We start from the raw sequence: 22,909 nt of genomic DNA, 5'->3' as shown, positions 1-22,909 counted from the left end.
TTTGAGTGCACAAGATTTGAAATTCTTTATCCGTTTTTTACAAATCACAGAGACCAGCTGATGTTTGTTCTCAGTGACACCAAGTATCAAATGCACTGATGGTACTGACATGTCACCTGTTACTTTGTACATCCTTCACACATTGTATTGTCTACTTGACCTCGACCGCTTTTTGGAGCTGAACTCCATGAATTGGTCACACGCTAAGTAGACACCATATTACTTCAAATTTTGTCTCACATAAGACTTAAAACTGTCAATGTAGTCATGCATCTATCTTTATTGGGATCACTGAATGACATAAAGGACAGCAGATCCATCTATTACTGAACATGTGATATGGTTATCAATGTGCCCCTAACTTCTCCTATTAATTGTTTCTTTAGCACCGATATTTTTCCTTATTTACGTTTCCCTATTTCAGTAAACATAGCAGTAGGTACTCGAGCCAATTCATGGCTAAGTATATGGGTAATGTCAGCTTCCCTAGAAATAGCTTGCAAGCCATATTTCTTAAATATGTAGATTAGGTTTATGTTGGTGTCTGAAGCTATCATGTGTTTCTAGACTCAACCTTAGTTTAACCTTTTTTTCAATATTAGTCAAAACCAATTGTACGGTCATAAGTTTTCAAAGTTCTGTCATTTAGGTTTTTCCATTATCTTTTGCTTGATCAACAATACCAGGCTTTTGCGCTATTGTTCCAGTTAAAATATTCATTAGATTAAGTGGATGCTTGTATGAATCAAACTGGTTAATTAATGCTTTGAACTTTCTTTTAATACTTCATGCTTAGCGTCTGCACTAATCCTCCTCGATTTTCTTTTTGTGTTGTTCATCAGTGTACAATAAACTGGTACTGCTAATTTCTCTCAGATCATCTTTAATTCTGCAACTATGCAGGCTGAACTCCAAACCTTGAGAGTTTGATTGTTTCGTGTTTTGCACCCCTATTCCCCTTCTTACGATTACCCTACCCCATTTTTCTATGCACATGATGCTACATCTGGCAATCCATACCCCCGGAACATGTCTCAAGACATGATAACTCTTAACGAACTTGTCTTGTTCTTTTGAACTCATTTTTTCAATTGCCTTAGATAATAGAGGCCGTATCTAGCATAGTTTGTGTGGGCAGCACAAAGAAGAATGGTGACATTAACTTAACTGATGTCAACTGCAGCGGCCCATAACCTTCTCTTTTTGCTCGAACATGCATTTTTATAAGGAGTACTGCCTTAAACAATTAATCCACCCACAATTTATACTTACGACTGGCAAATTATATGTTGTTAAGACATATTTGTAGATCAAATAATGTCTGACAATAATTTTCAGTGAATGAATGATACTTGAGTGGTCACTTGAAGGCAAACATAAGGATAGATACAGGAGTTCAAGTGTGGGAAGTGTTGCTATGAATGTAAATTTAATGGTGTTTTGAAGAAACACATGAAGAGAGAGAGACCGTACATGTCTAAAATGGGTGATTTTGCATGTAAAAACAGTGGTCACTTGAAGAAACACATGACGATACATACAGGAGAGAGACCGTACATGTGTAAAATGTGTGATTTTGAATCTAAAAACAGTCACTTGAAAAAACACATGAGCATTGCTCCAGCAAGTCCTAAATGGAAGGGCGCCCGCCCTGCCCTTCCGAGGTCCCACCCTGACCTTTTATTTATTTAAAAAATTGACATAGTCATATTTTAATGTGTAAACACACACGTGCATTATGCGGATGAGTTTTCCTTTTCGGTTATAGAGAAACCTTGTAAACACTCTAGAGACCACGTTTCTTGTCCGATCTTTTTGAAACTTGGTCAGACGATTTGTGCCAATGATACCTTGATCTAGTTCGAAACTGGATCATGCTGAGTCAAAAACTAGGTCACTAGGTGAAGAAAAGAAAAACCGTGTAAACACTGTAGAAGTCACATTTCATGCCCAATCTTCATGTTACTTAATCAAAATGTTTGTTTTAATGATATGTTGGTATAGTGTAAAAGTGGTTCCTGGCTTTTGAAAAACATGGCCGCCAGTGGGTCAAAACATTGGTTTTATTGATATCTCGGACAAGTTCAAAAATGGTCCAGAACGGTGAAAAAACATCGCCACCAGATAGCGGGGCAGTTTTCTCTATATTTATATAGTGAAAACATATGAACATGCCAGAAGTCACATGTTTGGTCCAATCTTCTTGAAATTTGGTCAGAACATTTGTTTCCTAGATACGGGAGTTAAGTTCAAAAGTTATCCGGTCCGTTGAAAAACATGGATGGCGGGGGGGGGGGGGGGTTGGCGCATTTTCCTTATATTTATATAAAAAAAGCTTGTAGAATTAACATTGTTTGCCCAATCATCATGAAACTTGGAAAATGGGATTAGCACTTGCCAGCTGCCCACTTGTTCAACCGACGGTACCACCCTTAAATACTAAATACTAATCAGTTATATAAACATGTATCTGTTATCCGGGCAGCAATTAAATAGCCATTAACTTCAACCTATGGACGGCATCATGCCTCTCGAAAGTCGCTTTAAGGTCCATTTCGTAAATCAGCCTGAGAACATGTTTGCTCCAATAAAAGGCACATCCTTTCATCTGGAATGCTGGGTAAAGCTCCTTTAGCGCCTTCCATAGTGCTGAAATATTAAATTTAACGGTTGCATTAAGATGTTACATGTCCCTTTTACATAATTACCCATTAAATAACGCAACTCACGCAACTACATAATTGAAAAGGCGAATACATATCAACACATTGAATAACGCTTCTAACGCTCCTTTGAAAAGGGTAAACAAACCTACATCAAAGTCCATAACATAGTTTAAGACAAGTGTGTTTTCACGCCACAGACCTCAAATGTGGCGACAAACGATGACAAAGTATGCCTTTCTCTTGTGATATCATGGTTCAATGGATCTTCATGTCGCATTAAGGTGTGTACTGACAGCAGTTGATAAAACTGCTTGCGGTCTACATGGAAAGTGCCATTGGACTGCTGGAGTCTTGTCGGCTGTTCGGCGGTAGCAAACAATATCGTTCTTTTTTATACTTGAAGATAAATAAATTCATGTGTTCAATCAAGAATAAGAGTAAAAATTAACAATTCTGATCAAAATGCACCACAAATTCGAGGGATGTTGGGTGTTTTGGACAATCCTTTTCTTGGGCACGTTTAAGGATTAGCGTCGCTAGGCAGACACCGTCTCCAATACGATTGAGACACTTTATTTTATCATTTTGTTTCTTCTATTAAAACATATTAATAGTCTTTACTTAAGTATTATTGCACAATCAATTTCTGGTGTGTGCTAATAATGACCAAAGACAGATGATAAGTCCTCGTTTGCATAATGTTAAGTGTCCGTAATATTATATCTTCATGTTTGAACAATTGTGATTAATGTTAGTAGAAGCAAAGAAATGTCAATTCACATTCATTTACTGTTATTTTGTAGCAACTGATGCTTTTACATTTAATTCGCTGAAAACTAAAAAATGTATATATTTAATCTTACTTTACCGCAGGAACCAGACAGCGTGTTGCTACCGTTTTGAAAGGTGGCCGTATTGACCCATTTAGAAATACTGCTTCCGGTGGAATGTAAACAATCCCAATTATGGCAATTAATTTTGTCATCAATCCGAAGGGGGCAGTCTACCTTTTTTTCTTGAAAATCCCCAGGCCGACAACCACTGGCCTGCAAAACACCCTCAAAACAAGGCCTTCAGTCCCAACCTGAAACTAGATTCAGACAATATTCAGTGCAGCTCATCAACAGCTTGCAAATAAAGCACAAAACAATGCAGAAAAAGCACTTTAAACTGGTATCTGATGTAAAATAGACCTTTTCGGAGGTCTCGGAACTTGCCCCTAAAAACCCCATTTTCAGATAAACCCGGCAATCACATTTATCTTTACGGGTAAGAATACGCACACAGTGGACAACATGCTTTGCACTATCACAGCAAAAGCTTTCAAACTGAGCCAAACAAAATGGGTCATTACCATTGAACTTTTTTGCACTGCTAACATATTTAAACCCACCGTTGAAATCTGTCAAATGCCGGCTGCTTTAAGCAGGAAGTACATTTGTTTACATCTCACTGAGCATGTTGTTGTTGTTGACTAAAATTCAGGTAACTTAGTTTCGAATTACTGATAACATGTGAAATAACTAGAATATTGACCATTTGTACTTACATTTAAGCTCCTGGAGTCAAAAAACAAGTTTGTTTAGGTCATACACCTTATGTTCAAAAAACAAGTTTGTTTAGGTCATACACCTTATGTTCAGGAAATTGACCGGGGCCAATGCGCAAATAGGGCTACAAAACTGTAGACTGCCTCCTTAAGATAGCAGTCCAAAGTTTTAAACCCATCTAAATTTGAAGTATTTGTACTCTTCAGTCAATTCCGGATGAAACTGGGTGGTTTTCTTTGTAATATAACTGCAATGTACATTTTGAGACTATTTTTAGTGAGCATATCAGCGGCAGCATTTTCACGCAACTTTTTGGTCATTCTTTCGGTATTCTACGCAAGTCTAAAAATCACTCAATTTGCACAGATATGAGATGTAGATATAATCATATTGCCAAAAATCACTCATAATGAGTGTCAGCTTACATCCTGAGTCAAAAATTGCTCACTACACTGGTCAAAGTTTAAAAAAAAATAATGAATTTTGATGGGTTTTTCCTTTAAATCAGTGTTTTTTACTCACTTTTTATCAAAGTGTATGCACATTTAGGGGTTCAAATGGTTTGAAAGGCACTAAATGTTGTACATATAGTTGAAATAAGTCAGCTTAGTCTTTCTTGCATAAACAACTAAGCATATCGCACAAAGAAACAAAGACTGCGGCTCTAAAGCAGATGTGCGTACCATGCAAAATAGGGTTTTCTTCAAAAATCAGGCTTACCTCCCCCTACTGGAATGTTAACATCTCTGCTCAAATTGCTCAGAATTCAATGGGAAAGCTGTTTTCAGGTGTTGATGACTCTATTTTATTAAAAAATGTCACCTTTGACTATGGGGCGTTGGGTGTGAAATTTGGGATATTTACCTTAAGGGGGCAGTCTACGGTTTTTCTTGAAAATCCCCAGGCCGACAACCACTGGTCTGCAAAACACCCTCAAAACAAGGCCTTCAGTCCCAACCTGAAAATAGATTCAGACAATATTCAGTGCAGCTCATCAACAGCTTGCAAATAAAGCACAAAACAATGCAGAAAAAGCACTTTAAACTGGTATCTGATGTAAAATAGACCTTTTCGGAGGTCTCGGAACTTGCCCCTAAAATCCCCATTTTCAGATAAACCCGGAAATCACATTTATCTTTACGGGTAAGAATACGCACACAGTGGACAACATGCTTTGCACTATCACAGCAAAAGCTTTCAAACTGAGCCAAACAAAATGGGTCATTACCATTGAACTTTTTGCACTGCTAACTTATTTAAACCCACCGTTGAAATCTGTCAAATGCCGGCTGCTTTAAGCAGGAAGTACATTTGTTTACATCTCACTGAGCATGTTGTTGTTGTTGACTACAATTCAGGTAACTTAGTTTCAATTACTGAAAACATGTGAAATTACTAGAATATTGACCATTTGCACTTACATTTAAGCTCCTGGAGTCAAAAAACAAGTTTGTTTAGGTCATACACCTTATGTTCAGGAAATTGACCGGGGCCAATGCGCAAATAGGGCTACAAAACTGTAGACTGCCTCCTTAAGATAGCAGTCCAAAGTTTTAAACCCATCTAAATTTGAAGTATTTGTACTCTTCAGTCAATTCTGGATGAAACTGGGTGGTTTTCTTTGTAATATAACTGCAATGTACATTTTGAGACTATTTTTAGTGAGCATATCAGCGGCAGCATTTTCACGCAACTTTTTGGTCATTCTTTCGGTATTCTACGCAAGTCTAAAAATCACTCAATTTGCACAGATATGAGATGTAGATATAATCATATTGCCAAAAATCACTCATAATGAGTGTCAGCTTACATCCTGAGTCAAAAATTGCTCACTACACTGGTCAAAGTTTAAAAAAAATAATGAATTTGATGGGTTTTTCCTTTAAATCAGTGTTTTTTACTCACTTTTCATCAAAGTGTATGCACATTTAGGGGTTCAAATGGTTTGAAAGGCACTAAATGTTGTACATATAGTTGAAATAAGTCAGCTTAGTCTTTCTTGCATAAACAACTAAGCATATCGCACAAAGAAACAAAGACTGCGGCTCTAAAGCAGATGTGCGTACCATGCAAAATAGGGTTTTCTTCAAAAATCAGGCTTACCTCCCCCTACTGGAATGTTAACATCTCTGCTCAAATTGCTCAGAATTCAATGGGAAAGCTGTTTTCAGGTGTTGATGACTCTATTTTATTAAAAAATGTCACCTTTGACTATGGGGCGTTGGGTGTGAAATTTGGGATATTTACCTTAAGGGGGCAGTCTACGGTTTTTCTTGAAAATCCCCAGGCCGACAACCACTGGTCTGCAAAACACCCTCAAAACAAGGCCTTCAGTCCCAACCTGAAAATGGATTCAGACAATATTCAGTGCAGCTCATCAACAGCTTGCAAATAAAGCACAAAACAATGCAGAAAAAGCACTTTAAACTGGCATCTGATGTAAAATAGACCTTTTCGGAGGTCTCGGAACTTGCCCCTAAAAACCCCATTTTCAGATAAACCCGGCAATCACATTTATCTTTACGGGTAAGAATACGCACACAGTGGACAACATGCTTTACACTATCACAGCAAAAGCTTTCAAACTGAGCCAAACAAAATGGGTCATTACCATTGAACTTTTTTGCACTGCTAACTTATTTAAACCCACCGTTGAAATCTGTCAAATGCCGGCTGCTTTAAGCAGGATGTACATTTGTTTACATCTCACTAAGCATGTTGTTGTTGTTGACTAAAATTCAGGTAACTTAGTTTCGAATTACTGAAAACATGTGAAATTACTAGAATATTGACCATTTGTACTTACATTTAAGCTCCTGGAGTCAAAAAACAAGTTTGTTTAGGTCATACACCTTATGTTCAGGAAATTGACCGGGGCCAATGCGCAAATAAGGCTACAAAACTGTAGACTGCCTCCTTAAGATAGCAGTCCAAAGTTTTAAACCCATCTAAATTTGAAGTATGTGTACTCTTCAGTCAATTCTGGATGAAACTGGGTGGTTTTCTTTGTAATATAACTGCAATGTACATTTTGAGACTATTTTTAGTGAGCATATCAGCGGCAGCATTTTCACGCAACTTTTTGGTCATTCTTTCGGTATTCTACGCAAGTCTAAAAATCACTCAATTTGCACAGATATGAGATGTAGATATAATCATATTGCCAAAAATCACTCATAATGAGTGTCAGCTTACATCCTGAGTCAAAAATTGCTCACTACACTGGTCAAAGTTTTAAAAAAATAATGAATTTTGATGGGTTTTTCCTTTAAATCAGTGTTTTTTACTCACTTTTCATCAAAGTGTATGCACATTTAGGGGTTCAAATGGTTTGAAAGGCACTAAATGTTTTACATATAGTTGAAATAAGTCAGCGTAGTCTTTCTTGCATAAACAACTAAGCATATCGCACAAAGAAACAAAGACTGCGGCTCTAAAGCAGATGTGCGTACCATGCAAAATAGGGTTTTCTTCAAAAATCAGGCTTACCTCCCCCTACTGGAATGTTAACATCTCTGCTCAAATTGCTCAGAATTCAATGGGAAAGCTGTTTTCAGGTGTTGATGACTCTATTTTATTAAAATATGTCACCTTTGACTATGGGGCGTTGGGTGTGAAATTTGGGATATTTACCTTAAGGGGGCAGTCTACGGTTTTTCTTGAAAATCCCCAGGCCGACAACCACTGGTCTGCAAAACACCCTCAAAACAAGGCCTTCAGACCCAAACTGAAAATAGATTCAGACAATATTCAGTGCAGCTCATCAACAGCTTGCAAAAAAGCACAAAACAATGCAGAAAAAGCACTTTAAACTGGTATCTGATGTAAAATAGACCTTTTCGGAGGTCTCGGAACTTGCCCCTAAAATCCCCATTTTCAGATAAACCCGGAAATCACATTTATCTTTACGGGTAAGAATACGCACACAGTGGACAACATGCTTTGCACTATCACAGCAAAAGCTTTCAAACTGAGCCAAACAAAATGGGTCATTACCATTGAACTTTTTTGCACTGCTAACTTATTTAAACCCACCGTTGAAATCTGTCAAATGCCGGCTGCTTTAAGCAGGAAGTACATTTGTTTACATCTCACTGAGCATGTTGTTGTTGTTGACTAAAATTCAGGTAACTTAGTTTCGAATTACTGAAAACATGTGAAATTACTAGAATATTTACCATTTGCACTAACATTTAAGCTCCTGGAGTCAAAAAACAAGTTTGTTTAGGTCATACACCTTATGTTCAGGAAATTGACCGGGGCCAATGCGCAAATAGGGCTACAAAACTGTAGACTGCCTCCTTAAGATAGCAGTCCAAAGTTTTAAACCCATCTAAATTTGAAGTATTTGTACTCTTCAGTCAATTCTGGATGAAACTGGGTGGTTTTCTTTGTAATATAACTGCAATGTACATTTTGAGACTATTTTTAGTGAGCATATCAGCGGCAGCATTTTCACGCAACTTTTTGGTCATTCTTTCGGTATTCTACGCAAGTCTAAAAATCACTCAATTTGCACAGATATGAGATGTAGATATAATCATATTGCCAAAAATCACTCATAATGAGTGTCAGCTTACATCCTGAGTCAAAAATTGCTCACTACACTGGTCAAAGTTTAAAAAAAATAATGAATTTTGATGGGTTTTTCCTTTAAATCAGTGTTTTTTACTCACTTTTCATCAAAGTGTATGCACATTTAGGGGTTCAAATGGTTTGAAAGGCACTAAATGTTGTACATATAGTTGAAATAAGTCAGCTTAGTCTTTCTTGCATAAACAACTAAGCATATCGCACAAAGAAACAAAGACTGCGGCTCTAAAGCAGATGTGCGTACCATGCAAAATAGGGTTTTCTTCAAAAATCAGGCTTACCTCCCCCTACTGGAATGTTAACATCTCTGCTCAAATTGCTCAGAATTCAATGGGAAAGCTGTTTTCAGGTGTTGATGACTCTATTTTATTAAAAAATGTCACCTTTGACTATGGGGCGTTGGGTGTGAAATTTGGGATATTTACCTTAAGGGGGCAGTCTACGGTTTTTCTTGAAAATCCCCAGGCCGACAACCACTGGTCTGCAAAACACCCTCAAAACAAGGCCTTCAGTCCCAACCTGAAAATGGATTCAGACAATATTCAGTGCAGCTCATCAACAGCTTGCAAATAAAGCACAAAACAATGCAGAAAAAGCACTTTAAACTGGCATCTGATGTAAAATAGACCTTTTCGGAGGTCTCGGAACTTGCCCCTAAAAACCCCATTTTCAGATAAACCCGGCAATCACATTTATCTTTACGGGTAAGAATACGCACACAGTGGACAACATGCTTTGCACTATCACAGCAAAAGCTTTCAAACTGAGCCAAACAAAATGGGTCATTACCATTGAACTTTTTTGCACTGCTAACTTATTTAAACCCACCGTTGAAATCTGTCAAATGCCGGCTGCTTTAAGCAGGAAGTACATTTGTTTACATCTCACTGAGCATGTTGTTGTTGTTGACTAAAATTCAGGTAACTTAGTTTCGAATTACTGAAAACATGTGAAATTACTAGAATATTGACCATTTGTACTTACATTTAAGCTCCTGGAGTCAAAAAACAAGTTTGTTTAGGTCATACACCTTATGTTCAGGAAATTGACCGGGGCCAATGCGCAAATAGGGCTACAAAACTGTAGACTGCCTCCTTAAGATAGCAGTCCAAAGTTTTAAACCCATCTAAATTTGAAGTATTTGTACTCTTCAGTCAATTCTGGATGAAACTGGGTGGTTTTCTTTGTAATATAACTGCAATGTACATTTTAAGACTATTTTTAGTGAGCATATCAGCGGAAGCATTTTCACGCAACTTTTTGGTCATTCTTTCGGTATTCTACGCAAGTCTAAAAATCACTCAATTTGCACAGATATGAGATGTAGATATAATCATATTGCCAAAAATCACTCATAATGAGTGTCAGCTTACATCCTGAGTCAAAAATTGCTCACTACACTGGTCAAAGTTTAAAAAAATAATGAATTTTGATGGGTTTTTCCTTTAAATCAGTGTTTTTTACTCACTTTTCATCAAAGTGTATGCACATTTAGGGGTTCAAATGGTTTGAAAGGCACTAAATGTTTTACATATAGTTGAAATAAGTCAGCTTAGTCTTTCTTGCATAAACAACTAAGCATATCGCACAAAGAAACAAAGACTGCGGCTCTAAAGCAGATGTGCTAACCATGCAAAATAGGGTTTTCTTCAAAAATCAGGCTTACCTCCCCCTACTGGAATGTGAACATCTCTGCTCAAATTGCTCAGAATTCAATGGGAAAGCTGTTTTCAGGTGTTGATGACTCTATTTTATTAAAAAATGTCACCTTTGACTATGGGGCGTTGGGTGTGAAATTTGGGATATTTACCTTAAGGGGGCAGTCTACGGTTTTTCTTGAAAATCCCCAGGCCGACAACCACTGGTCTGCAAAACACCCTCAAAACAAGGCCTTCAGTCCCAACCTGAAAATAGATTCAGACAATATTCAGTGCAGCTCATCAACAGCTTGCAAATAAAGCACAAAACAATGCAGAAAAAGCACTTAAAACTGGTATCTGATGTAAAATAGACCTTTTCGGAGGTCTCGGAACTTGCCCCTAAAATCCCCATTTTCAGATAAACCCGGAAATCACATTTATCTTTACGGGTAAGAATACGCACACAGTGGACAACATGCTTTGCACTATCACAGCAAAAGCTTTCAAACTGAGCCAAACGAAATAGGTCATTACCATTGAACTTTTTTGCACTGCTAACTTATTTAAACCCACCGTTGAAATCTGTTAAATGCCGGCTGCTTTAAGCAGGAAGTACATTTGTTTACATCTCACTGAGCATGTTGTTGTTGTTGACTAAAATTCAGGTAACTTAGTTTCGAATTACTGAAAACATGTGAAATAACTAGAATATTGACCATTTGCACTTACATTTAAGCTCCTGGAGTCAAAAAACAAGTTTGTTTAGGTCATACACCTTATGTTCAGGAAATTGACCGGGGCCAATGCGCAAATAGGGCTACAAAACTGTAGACTGCCTCCTTAAGATAGCAGTCCAAAGTTTTAAACCCATCTAAATTTGAAGTATTTGTACTCTTCAGTCAATTCTGGATGAAACTGGGTGGTTTTCTTTGTAATATAACTGCAATGTACATTTGGAGACTATTTTTAGTGAGCATATCAGCGGCAGCATTTTCACGCAACTTTTTGGTCATTCTTTCGGTATTCTTCGCAAGACTAAAAATCACTCAATTTGCACAGATATGAGATGTAGATATAATCATATTGCCAAATATCACTCATAATGAGTGTCAGCTTACATCCTGAGTCAAAAATTGCTCACTACACTGGTCAAAGTTTAAAAAAAATAATGAATTTTGATGGGTTTTTCCTTTAAATCAGTGTTTTTTACTCACTTTTCATCAAAGTGTATGCACATTTAGGGGTTCAAATGGTTTGAAAGGCACTAAATGTTGTACATATAGTTGAAATAAGTCAGCTTAGTCTTTCTTGCATAAACAACTAAGCATATCGCACAAAGAAACAAAGACTGCGGCTCTAAAGCAGATGTGCGTACCATGCAAAATAGGGTTTTCTTCAAAAATCAGGCTTACCTCCCCCTACTGGAATGTTAACATCTCTGCTCAAATTGCTCAGAATTCAATGGAAAAGCTGTTTTCAGGTGTTGATGATTCTATTTTATTAAAAAATGTCACCTTTGACTATGGGGCGTTGGGTGTGATATCTGGGATATTTATCTTAAGGGGGCAGTCTACGGTTTTTCTTGAAAATCCCCAGGCCGACAACCACTGGTCTGCAAAACACTCTCAAAACAAGGCCTTCAGTCCCAACCTGAAAATAGATTCAGACAATATTCAGTGCAGCTCATCAACAGCTTGCAAATAAAGCACAAAACAATGCAGAAAAAGCACTTTAAACTGGTATCTGATGTAAAATAGACCTTTTCGGAGGTCTCGGAACTTGCCCCAAAAACCCCATTTTCAGATAAACCCGGCAATCACATTTATCTTTACGGGTAAGAATACGCACACAGTGGACAACATGCTTTGCACTATCACAGCAAAAGCTTTCAAACTGAGCCAAACAAAATGGGTCATTACCATTGAACTTTTTTGCACTGCTAACTTATTTAAACCCACCGTTGAAATCTGTCAAATGCCGGCTGCTTTAAGCAGGAAGTACATTTGTTTACATCTCACTGAGCATGTTGTTGTTGTTGACTAAAATTCAGGTAACTTAGTTTCGAATTACTGAAAACATGTGAAATTACTAGAATATTGACCATTTGTATTTACATTTAAGCTCCTGGAGTCAAAAAACAAGTTTGTTTAGGTCATACACCTTATGTTCAGGAAATTGACCGGGGCCAATGCGCAAATAGGGCTACAAAACTGTAGACTGCCTCCTTAAGATAGCAGTCCAAAGTTTTAAACCCATCTAAATTTGAAGTATTTGTACTCTTCAGTCGATTCTGGATGAAACTGGGTGGTTTTCTTTGTAATATAACTGCAATGTACATTTTGAGACTATTTTTAGTGAGCATATCAGCGGCAACATTTTCACGCAACTTTTTGGTCATTCTTTCGGTATTCTACGCAAGTCTAAAAATCACTCAATTTGCACAGATATGAGATGTAGATATAATCATATTGCCAAAAATCACTCATAATGAGTGTCAGCTTACATCCTGAGTCAAAAATTGCTCACTACACTGGTCAAAGTTTAAAAAAAATAATGAATTTTGATGGGTTTTTCCTTTAAATCAGTGTTTTTTACTCACTTTTCATCAAAGTGTATGCACATTTAGGCGTTCAAATGGTTTGAAAGGCACTAAATGTTGTACATATAGTTGAAATAAGTCAGCTTAGTCTTTCTTGCATAAACAACTAAGCATATCGCACAAAGAAACAAAGACTGTGGCTCTAAAGCAGATGTGCGTACCATGCAAAATAGGGTTTTCTTTAAAAATCAGGCTTACCTCCCCCTACTGGAATGTTAACATCTCTGCTCTAATTGCTCAGAATTCAATGGGAAAGCTGTTTTCAGGTGTTGATGACTCTATTTTATTAAAAAATGTCACCTTTGACTATGGGGCGTTGGGTGTGAAATTTGGGATATTTACCTTAAGGGGGCAGTCTACGGTTTTTCTTGAAAATCCCCAGGCCGACAACCACTGGTCTGCAAAACACCCTCAAAACAAGGCCTTCAGTCCCAACCTGAAAATAGATTCAGACAATATTCAGTGCAGCTCATCAACAGCTTGCAAATAAAGCACAAAACAATGCAGAAAAAGCACTTTAAACTGGTATCTGATGTAAAATAGACCTTTTCGGAGGTCTCGGAATTTGCCCCTAAAAACCCCATTTTCAGATAAACCCGGCAATCACATTTATCTTTACGGGTAAGAATACGCACACAGTGGACAACATGCTTTGCACTATCACAGCAAAAGCTTTCAAACTGAGCCAAACAAAATGGGTCATTACCATTGAACTTTTTTGCACTGCTAACTTATTTAAACCCACCGTTGAAATCTGTCAAATGCCGGCTGCTTTAAGCAGGAAGTACATTTGTTTACATCTCACTGAGCATGTTGTTGTTGTTGACTAAAATTCAGGTAACTTAGTTTCGAATTACTGAAAACATGTGAAATTACTAGAATATTGACCATTTGTACTTACATTTAAGCTCCTGGAGTCAAAAAACAAGTTTGTTTAGGTCATACACCTTATGTTCAGGAAATTGACCGGGGCCAATGCGCAAATAGGGCTACAAAACTGTAGACTGCCTCCGAAAGGAGGCTTGCAATTTGACATTCTTACTGTTTTATAGTGGTACTACTGCCTGCATATAGGTAGGGCTCATTTTAGGTGCATTATCTATAAATAATTAAATAAGAATTTAATATATAAACACAAAACATAGATAGGTGTCGGTCAATAGCTAAACATAGCTAATGTTATACTGTTATTTATTGTTAACCGACTTGAAATAAAAGTTTGTATCTTGTTTCTTGTATCTAGATAGTATATCTTGTATCTAGATAGTCACTCTTTGCAAATAACGCAGAGACGCAGATACCATCTACGTCTCTGATGTTGCTAATAAAAATAATGCAATTTAGATGTATCATTTTCAAAAATGGACGTATGATTTATTATATCATAGTGTTGTACAAACATAATGTTGTATGACATTGTTACCAAATTGTGAAAACATGTACAGGTAGTGAGTTATGGACGTTTCGTGAACGGATACAGACCATGGACCATACGGCTAGTGCTGAAACAATACACCAAAACCCGTATTGCAATATATTGTCAGTTCAAAAACCCGTATTGCAATATATCGCAATATATTGCTAACTTGTACCAAAATTATAACTTGCCAATTACCCGATAATCCCGTATATTCCAGTTTTAAAGCACATTCTGGTATATATTTACTATAAATGTGCTCAAGAATAACAAGAAACACAAACATTCGCAAATTTTCTTAAGTATCAAATACATTTTGGCATTCGTTACTATTTAAAGATGTCATGAAATAACGTCCAACCGGGGCATTTTTTTCCACTGAACACGCGTAATTCACCTGACGTGATGTTCCCGTTTTTATACAACATAAAATACACCCATACTTTCCATGCGACGTTCTACATGTCTGTATAATTTTCGCCCGCTTTTTATTGAGACAAAGGATAAAGCACTTTTTATTTGACGCTATAATTTTTTATTGTCGCATTAGCATTAAAATTTGGAAGCGTATTTCCGAAATTCAGATTACAAATTTTATAATGCTCAATTCAGAATCGAACGAAACATTTACAGCTGTGCGCAATTAATTCAACGATAATCTGTTCAAAAGCATCGAACGAATGCTCCGATGTAACAACGCTACTCCGTATAATACACTTTCAGAATGCTATTTTTACGGAAAAAAATATTTACACTGCTTTGTTTTGTTTACCTCGTTATCATTATTTTGGATGGCTTTTCTGGACGAAATGTGAATGATTTTTTGTAAAATTTTCGTACCTGTATGATGAAAATCGTATCGCAATACAATATGCGGATTGCGATATATACCGATATACCGGTATATTGTTGCAGCACTACATACGGCCCACACCAAACGGCCCAGATTAGCGGACCATACGGCCCAGATTAGCGGACCATACGGCCCAGATTAGCGGACCATACGGCCCAGATAAGCAGACCATACGGCCCAGATTAGCGGACCATATGGCCCAGATTAGCGGACCATACGGCCCAGATTAGCGGACCATATGGCCCAGATTAGCGGACCATACGGCCCAGATTAGCGGACCATACGGCCCAGATTAGCGGACCATACGGCCCAGATTAGCGGACCATACGGCCCAGATTAGCGGACCATACGGCCCAGATTAGCGGACCATATGGCCCAGATTAGCGGACCATAGGGCCCAGATTAGCCGACCATATGGCCCAGATTAGCGGACCATACGGCCCAGATTAGCGGACCATATGGCCCAGATTAGCGGACCATATGGCCCAGATTAGCGGACCATATTGCCCAGATTAGCCGACCATATGGCCCAGATTAGCGGACCATATGGCCCAGATTAGCGGACCATATGGCCCAGATTAGCGGACCATACGGCCCAGATTAGCGGACCATACGGCCCAGATTAGCGGACCATATGGCCCAGATTAGCGGACCATATGGCCCAGATTAGCGGACCATACGGCCCAGATTAGCGGACCATATGGCCCAGATTAGCGGAACATACGGCTCAGATTAGCCGACCATACGGCCCAGATTAGCCGACCATATGGCCCACATGTTTTTTACGTCATGTTCATTATTTTAAAACATGAATATACTACACTACTGTGCTACTATTGTACTAAGAATGTGTTACATGGAAATGAAACTTTTGTGTCATATTTTTGCAAAAGTCATTATTACTGTCAGATTTTATCATGTAAGTACCTGTTATCGAACAGCACCTATTATCGGATGTTTTATTTTGGTTCTGTATGCACATGCGCAAAAGTGCGCATGACGTCACATTGATAAACAAATGGTCGCACATGAAGTCCATGACCTACCTGCCTACTAAGCTTGAAACAAATGCGCCGAAAACAGGTTAAAGGAATGCATTTATTGTTATTTACACCGTTTAATGTGTTTTTGCTATTACTTTTTGAATGCATTTATCAAAACGTGCATTTACACACCAAAAAGCATATTTCCGTTTGCAATTTTAATTGCAGAAGACGCAGATTTTTTCGCCGAGTCCGGGTCACGTGATAGTCATGTGACTTGGTATATACTGGAGTAGTATTTATGAAGTGTCGGGTAATAGGTCATGTTTACATCGGCCGCCATTTTGTTTTGTCTGCTAGAGGTGACAATAACCAGGGAATCATTGTTATGAATTCTTGAAGGTAGTTTGCTGGAAAGCTTTACAGATAAATCATTCAATGATTGAACTGTTAGTCATTTGTTAAAACAAAATGTTTTTGTCATTGTAAGTGTTTCAATTTCAAGGTAATTTAACGTAATTTCCTAGGTGTTCGATAACTGGTTTGTCCATGATAAATTCATTTTCATGTTGTCATCACTTATTCATTTAAGCAGTACTCATAACGCAAACATGCACTTTTATTCGTCTTTAATGTACAGAATGTATTTGAATAAAATTATAAATTAATACTTATTTTAAAACATGCCGCGTGGTGAAAATGGTATTAAAAATTTATAACATACTTATTAAATTTAAAACATGCCTCATGATGAAAATGGTAATAAAAATGGCTTACATCACACAAAACTGCACATGTGTTTCTATATTAACAAATAAATGCAAACAATATAGCTGTATCAATGTATGTTTAGACAACACATTTTTATTCATATTTAATAAAGTTGAGCAGTCAAACGTATATTTTAAAATTGCAATAGGGTTATGACACTCGAATAAGTGACACGTACGTTTGCATATTGGATACGCCCTATTTATGACACCTACTGATTGATCTTATCTATTACAGTAATTGATAATATACCCTAATTGATTAACACGTCTGTAAGTACCAATTAAAGGAAAAGTGTGATAATCGTTATAATTGTAGACAACATCAGCTTATGTTTGCCTATCTGTTACGCTATTTATAACATAAATATTAATTGATGTTGATAATTACACTAGTGAATAATATACACTAATAGAGTGAGCACGTCTTTAATTACTTATTAAAATTGAAGTGTGACAATCATTATTATTGACGACAATATAAATATCAGGTCTAGACATGGTCTTGCCATATTCGACAAAATGCCTGCACCCCTTCTTCCCATACGTCGGGAATACATGGATGACTAATGTCGTATGGGCGGTGGAAAACTGGTCGGTGTACGGGCGCTCAGTTAGAACCTGTTCAACCAATAATGACGTCAAGGGGTGGCACAACCGCCTTAACCGCCGGAGAAGAAGGGTAACCTGTCCTTCTATCACTGATCACCCTGCTCTTCGAAGAAGCTACCGAAGTGCCTAGGCAATGCAAGCTGGTAAATGAAAAAAGCTAAAGAGATATCAGACTAAGCAGTCCCGTACTATCCAAGGGCGTTTGTGGGCGGCTTGGGACTGCTACGGAAAGAAAGAGATATGTACGAGTGAGTTGCTGAATGAGTGTTATAGATTGTATAGACCTGTGTGAGCGATTGAGTGGAATGTATGATCGTTAGTTGACTGTCAATGTATATGTAAGTTTGTTTGTTTGCTTGTATATTATAAATGTTTGTTCCTGTACATGCGTTTGTATATAGATCATCCATAATTGTTATAAACGTTTTTTTACAGACATTTGTCAATAAAGGTATTTAAACATATATCCATATTTTTGTAATTGAACACCTATTGTTTATTGCAATGTCATTTTTGTATCAATACTTACTGATTTTATGTGATACATATCGAGAAAAGGGTTTTGAAATGTGCAATTATTGGTTGTTCGAATAGAAAGGAACGTGAAAAGGACTTAAATTACTATAGACATCCAGCAGTGAAAAAAAAAAACAAGGCTCTGAATGAGAGAAACTGAGCGAGGACCGGCGCCGTGAATGGTTTGCCAAAATAAACCAGAACTTCGAAAATAAAAATCTGGATCATGTCATAGTGTGTTCAGTCCATTTTTTAAGTGGTAAGTGGGTATTGATTTTGTTTGTTACTAGGTAAGATATATGTTAATAAATTAACAATCACATAAATTACATGTTTTTGTGCCATACCCCACCCACATTTGCGAAAGATAAATCAATGAAATTAACTGATGCCGTGTTTTAGCAAACTTTATTATACAAATTTTTCATGAACATGAATGCAAATATGGGTTTACAGATTATACTTTATACAAATATTGATCTTTTCAGGGAAAAAAGCAGAGCTGTACGACCGTAACAACCCAGATTGGTGTCCTACATTACGCCTCAAAGGGAATCAAGAACATGAAGATGTGTCGGTTGAGACAGGGACTACACCTAGTGTAAGCCGGTATAACCGAATGAAATAGAGGAAGCGTCGCAAACTTGAGCTTTTCGCTGAAGCTCCTACGAAAGAGCCTGAAGCCTCTGTGTCTGAACAGACAGACGACGATGATAAGGACATGTAAGGTCAGACTGTAATCGATGGAAACTACCTTCGTGCCATGGACAGTGAAATTAATGCGCTAAGACACGAAAATGAGACATTAAGGAAATACTGTGAGAAGAATTACCGCATGTTTTCACAAAAAGACTTTGAAGGAAATAATGAAAAAGATAAGAACCTGACTGGACTTGCTACATTTGCTTTACTTATGACACTGTTTAATTACATTGAGCCATTCTTGCAAAACATGGACGTTTTGGACAAATTTAGATGTCTATTTCTCACACTCATGCGGTAAAGACTGAATTTATCAGTGCTTTTCTTGTCGTATGATTTTGACATTTCGAAGGCTTCTGTCTCTAGGATTTTTTCAAGTGTTATTGATGCGATGTATTTACGGATGAAACCATTCGTTCACTGGCCAGACCGCGAGTCATTACAGTTGACAATGCCAATGCAGTTTCGAAAAATATTTGGACGTACATGCGCTGTGATCATGGTTTTGAAGTAAACATAGAGCGACCATCTAATCTGAAAGCGCGTGCAGAAACCTGGTCCTCGTATAAACATCATAACACCATCAAATGTCTTATATGTATCACACTGCAATGAACAGTTTCTTTCATATCTAAAGCTTGGGGCGGAAGAGTTAGCAACAAAATAATTGCAGAGCACAGCGGCTTTCTTGATAAGTTATTGCCCGGTGATCTTATATTAGCGGACAGAGGGTTCGATATACGAGACAGTGTAGGAACAATGTGTGCCCAAGTGAATATCCCGGCTTTCACAAAGGGGAGAGACCAGCTTTCTCCAGCCGATTTGGAAACAACGAGAAAATTGGCTAATGTGTATACACGTGGAACGTGTTATTGGGACTGTCAGACAAAATACAATTCCTATCAGTTTTCTAAATTCCGGACAAGAGGGTGTAGTAACGGTGATCGACAAAATAGCACATGTCTGTTGTTCTCTAATAAACCTGACTCGGTTGTTAGTTTTGAGTGAAATGCTTCGCATTGATTGTTTATATGGACTGGTTCTCATTTTGAAGAGAGTAAGAGTAATCAGTATAACACTATGAAAGGAACATATATATTTATTGAATGCATATAAATATATATATATATATATATATATATATATATATATATATATATATATATATATATATATATATATATATATATATCCCACTTTTACAGCGAATTCGGTTGATTAAAGCCCCGTTGATTAAATATCATCTATAATCAACGGCAGCAAATGACGTTGATATTTCGACGAAATGACGTCATATATCCAGCGAAATTATCCAGTCAAACTAATTTGTTTAAACAAAAAGGTTAACAAAATAAAAAGTGGGATAAATAGAATAATAGATCGTGCTTTTTGTTTTCTAAGCCTCGCATGCTAAACCTGATCTATAATCAACACTAACCTATTATTCTATATATATATATTATATGTATTGAGTATTATCAAAATAAAGACAATGAGAAGAGCAACAAAGATTAAAATATTTAAGTTTAACATTAAAGTATCCATTATTAAGAAGTTAATACTGTACATATAAATGTGTAGGCATTTAAATGTGTGGCAAGTATTCAACCAAAATCATAATATTAAAGTTAACATTATTGCAATAATTTCAGGGAACTTGTATGGTACAATATCTGAGTTGAAGATTCAAACATGTTTGAAAATATTGCTCTAATGATTATCTTTACTATCTAATTATTTGTGTCGTGTTATGAGAAAACTAGGCATAATGCATGTGCGTAAAGTGTCGTCCCAGATTAGCCTTTGCAGTCCGCACAGGCTTATCAGGGACGACATTGTCCGCCTAAATTGGATTTTTTTCTAAGAAGAGACTTCATTTTAACGAAAACTGTCATAAAAGAGTAAAGTGCCTTTTTCCTTATTAGCCTGTGCAGACTGCACAGGCTGATCTGGGACGACATTTAATGCATATGCATTAGGCCCCGTTTTCTTAGAACGTGCCTCATTAGATCTGCAGTGATATATACAATATATGTACATTTTATTATTCTTGGAAGCTTACAATATGTACAAAAACTGACAATGATATACAGAAAATGAGCAAAACAGTTATGTTATAGTTTTAATAAAGTACATCAGGTTAAACCTCGCCCAGTCCAGCCATGCAGTTACAGTGGCAAGAAACAATGTTCCCGTCTTTGGTGGCGATAATCCAGGGTCTTACTGGCTTCTCCCGCATTCTCTGTGAGTGGAGAACCTGGAATTAACAAACACATACATGTACATAATAGCATAATAGGTAATTAGAAGATATTAATTTTTAGTGCATTGCCGTGATATTAAGCACGCTTGGAGAGATTATGCATGCACAATCATGTAACCAAGAAGGATGTTAGACAATTCAGGGGACACACGGCGCGTCTGAGTTATATTGTTTTGTAAAGATTTAATGCAGTAATCGATTAACACTTGTCCTCTTCGACTGCTGTCGCACTTCTGCAAATGCTTGAATCACCAACAAAGATTCATTATTGACACGAACGCAAATCAATATTGAAAAATGTAGAATGTAAGTTCACAACAATAAATACCTTTGCCATTACAATCACATGCTGTCCATGTACAATGCCGACTTTATCTCGGACCAATCCGCACACAAACTGATTGTAAGCCTCTAAAGACTTGTAAGCCTTCAAATCATCCTTGATGTATGGACTTGGTGTGAATAATAAATAGTTCACTATGTCAGGATACGTGATTGTCGGTAACACATTCACATCTTGTGACCAACTCAATTTATCTTCGTACGGATCAAGTCCACCGACAATCGATAATTTCCCTTCATATCGCTGTTTTTCCTCATAAGTCAGTCCATCTTTGTATGCAATCGATTTCTAAACAATTTCTTTTGATTTTGCCATCATATACATGTTTTAACACAACTTATAACCGTCAATATTTGTTATTTGTTTATCGACAACAAAAGAACGCTTTGGAATTTTCCAGAATGCCTCCAAGATGGCCGCCGCGGCGGTGTCAGGGTAAAAATCTCCCTTTCCTGAAATCCTGCTATTAAGACATGTTTAAATTAAAAAAAGTATGCCGTAATTCAAATTAAAAAAGTATGCCGTAATTAATGTCATTACAGCCACTTAAATATTTTATTTAATTTATTGATACATTATTGGAAGAAGTGAAACACGAAATAAATATAAATTCAGACATGTTCCGTAAATCTGGGCCGTATAGTCCGCTAATCTGGGCCGTATAGTCCGCTAATCTGGGCGGTATAGTCCGCCGTATGTTTCGCTAATCTGGGCCGTATAGTCCGCTAGTCTGATCCGTATGGTCCGCAAATGTTCAAATTGAAACAATTATACTGGCATTACTGTTATTACAGCAACTTTGAATATTTTATTAATTTTATTGATGCAATAATGCAGGAGTGGAACACGAAATGAATATTAATTTTACATGTTCCATATGGTCCGAAAATCTGATCCGTATGGTCCGCACATGTTCAAAATTTAAGAAAGTATGTAGTCATTAATGTAAGTAAATCAACTTTATTATTGTAGTACATGTATAAATACAAAAAAATGAAGAGGAACACGAAATGATAATTAATTCGAATATGTTTTGTATGGTCCGGAAATCTGGACCGTATAGTCTGCAAATCTGGGCCGTATTTGCGTTAATCTGGGCCGTATGGTCCGCTAATCTGGGCCGTATGATCCATGGTCAGTATATACCTAATGCTCGTGCCACTACCAGTCCGTGCCACTGAATGACTGATATTTGTGTTGAAAAGGGGTAGACGTTTTGTCCCACTGATAATATATAGGCGGATAGGTGTGAATAATGCCGTATTATAGTGTGAATGATATTTGGGTGTATATTAATGTAGTAAATTAAAACCATGTTAACAATTATAATTATAAATAACAATAATAAATGATTAATCGTAAGTATACAAATATATGTGCATTAATTTCATTATGTTCAATA

General features: G+C 37.1%; 1 long non-coding RNA gene across 2 annotated transcripts; it reads right to left on the bottom strand.

Moving 5' to 3' along the window:
- Positions 1 to 3,675: 3,675 nt before the first annotated feature.
- LOC127842032 (uncharacterized) lies at positions 3,676 to 13,977 on the bottom strand. 2 transcript variants are annotated; one of them, XR_008031460.1, is made up of 7 exons: positions 13,755 to 13,977; positions 13,391 to 13,484; positions 10,620 to 10,713; positions 9,235 to 9,328; positions 6,464 to 6,557; positions 5,081 to 5,174; positions 3,676 to 3,750 (listed from the first exon to the last, which is right to left on the bottom strand). It is a non-coding gene; the product is annotated as an uncharacterized LOC127842032 (long non-coding RNA). The 2 variants fall into 2 exon arrangements; XR_008031461.1 differs by having other exon boundaries at positions 13,794 to 13,977.
- Positions 13,978 to 22,909: the final 8,932 nt, after the last annotated feature.

This window comes from Dreissena polymorpha, chromosome 8, assembly GCF_020536995.1.
Source record: "Dreissena polymorpha isolate Duluth1 chromosome 8, UMN_Dpol_1.0, whole genome shotgun sequence".
Classification (NCBI taxonomy): domain Eukaryota; kingdom Metazoa; phylum Mollusca; class Bivalvia; order Myida; family Dreissenidae; genus Dreissena; species Dreissena polymorpha.
Note: the sequence above shows the minus strand (reverse complement) of the source record. Positions and strands in the feature narration are given on the sequence as shown.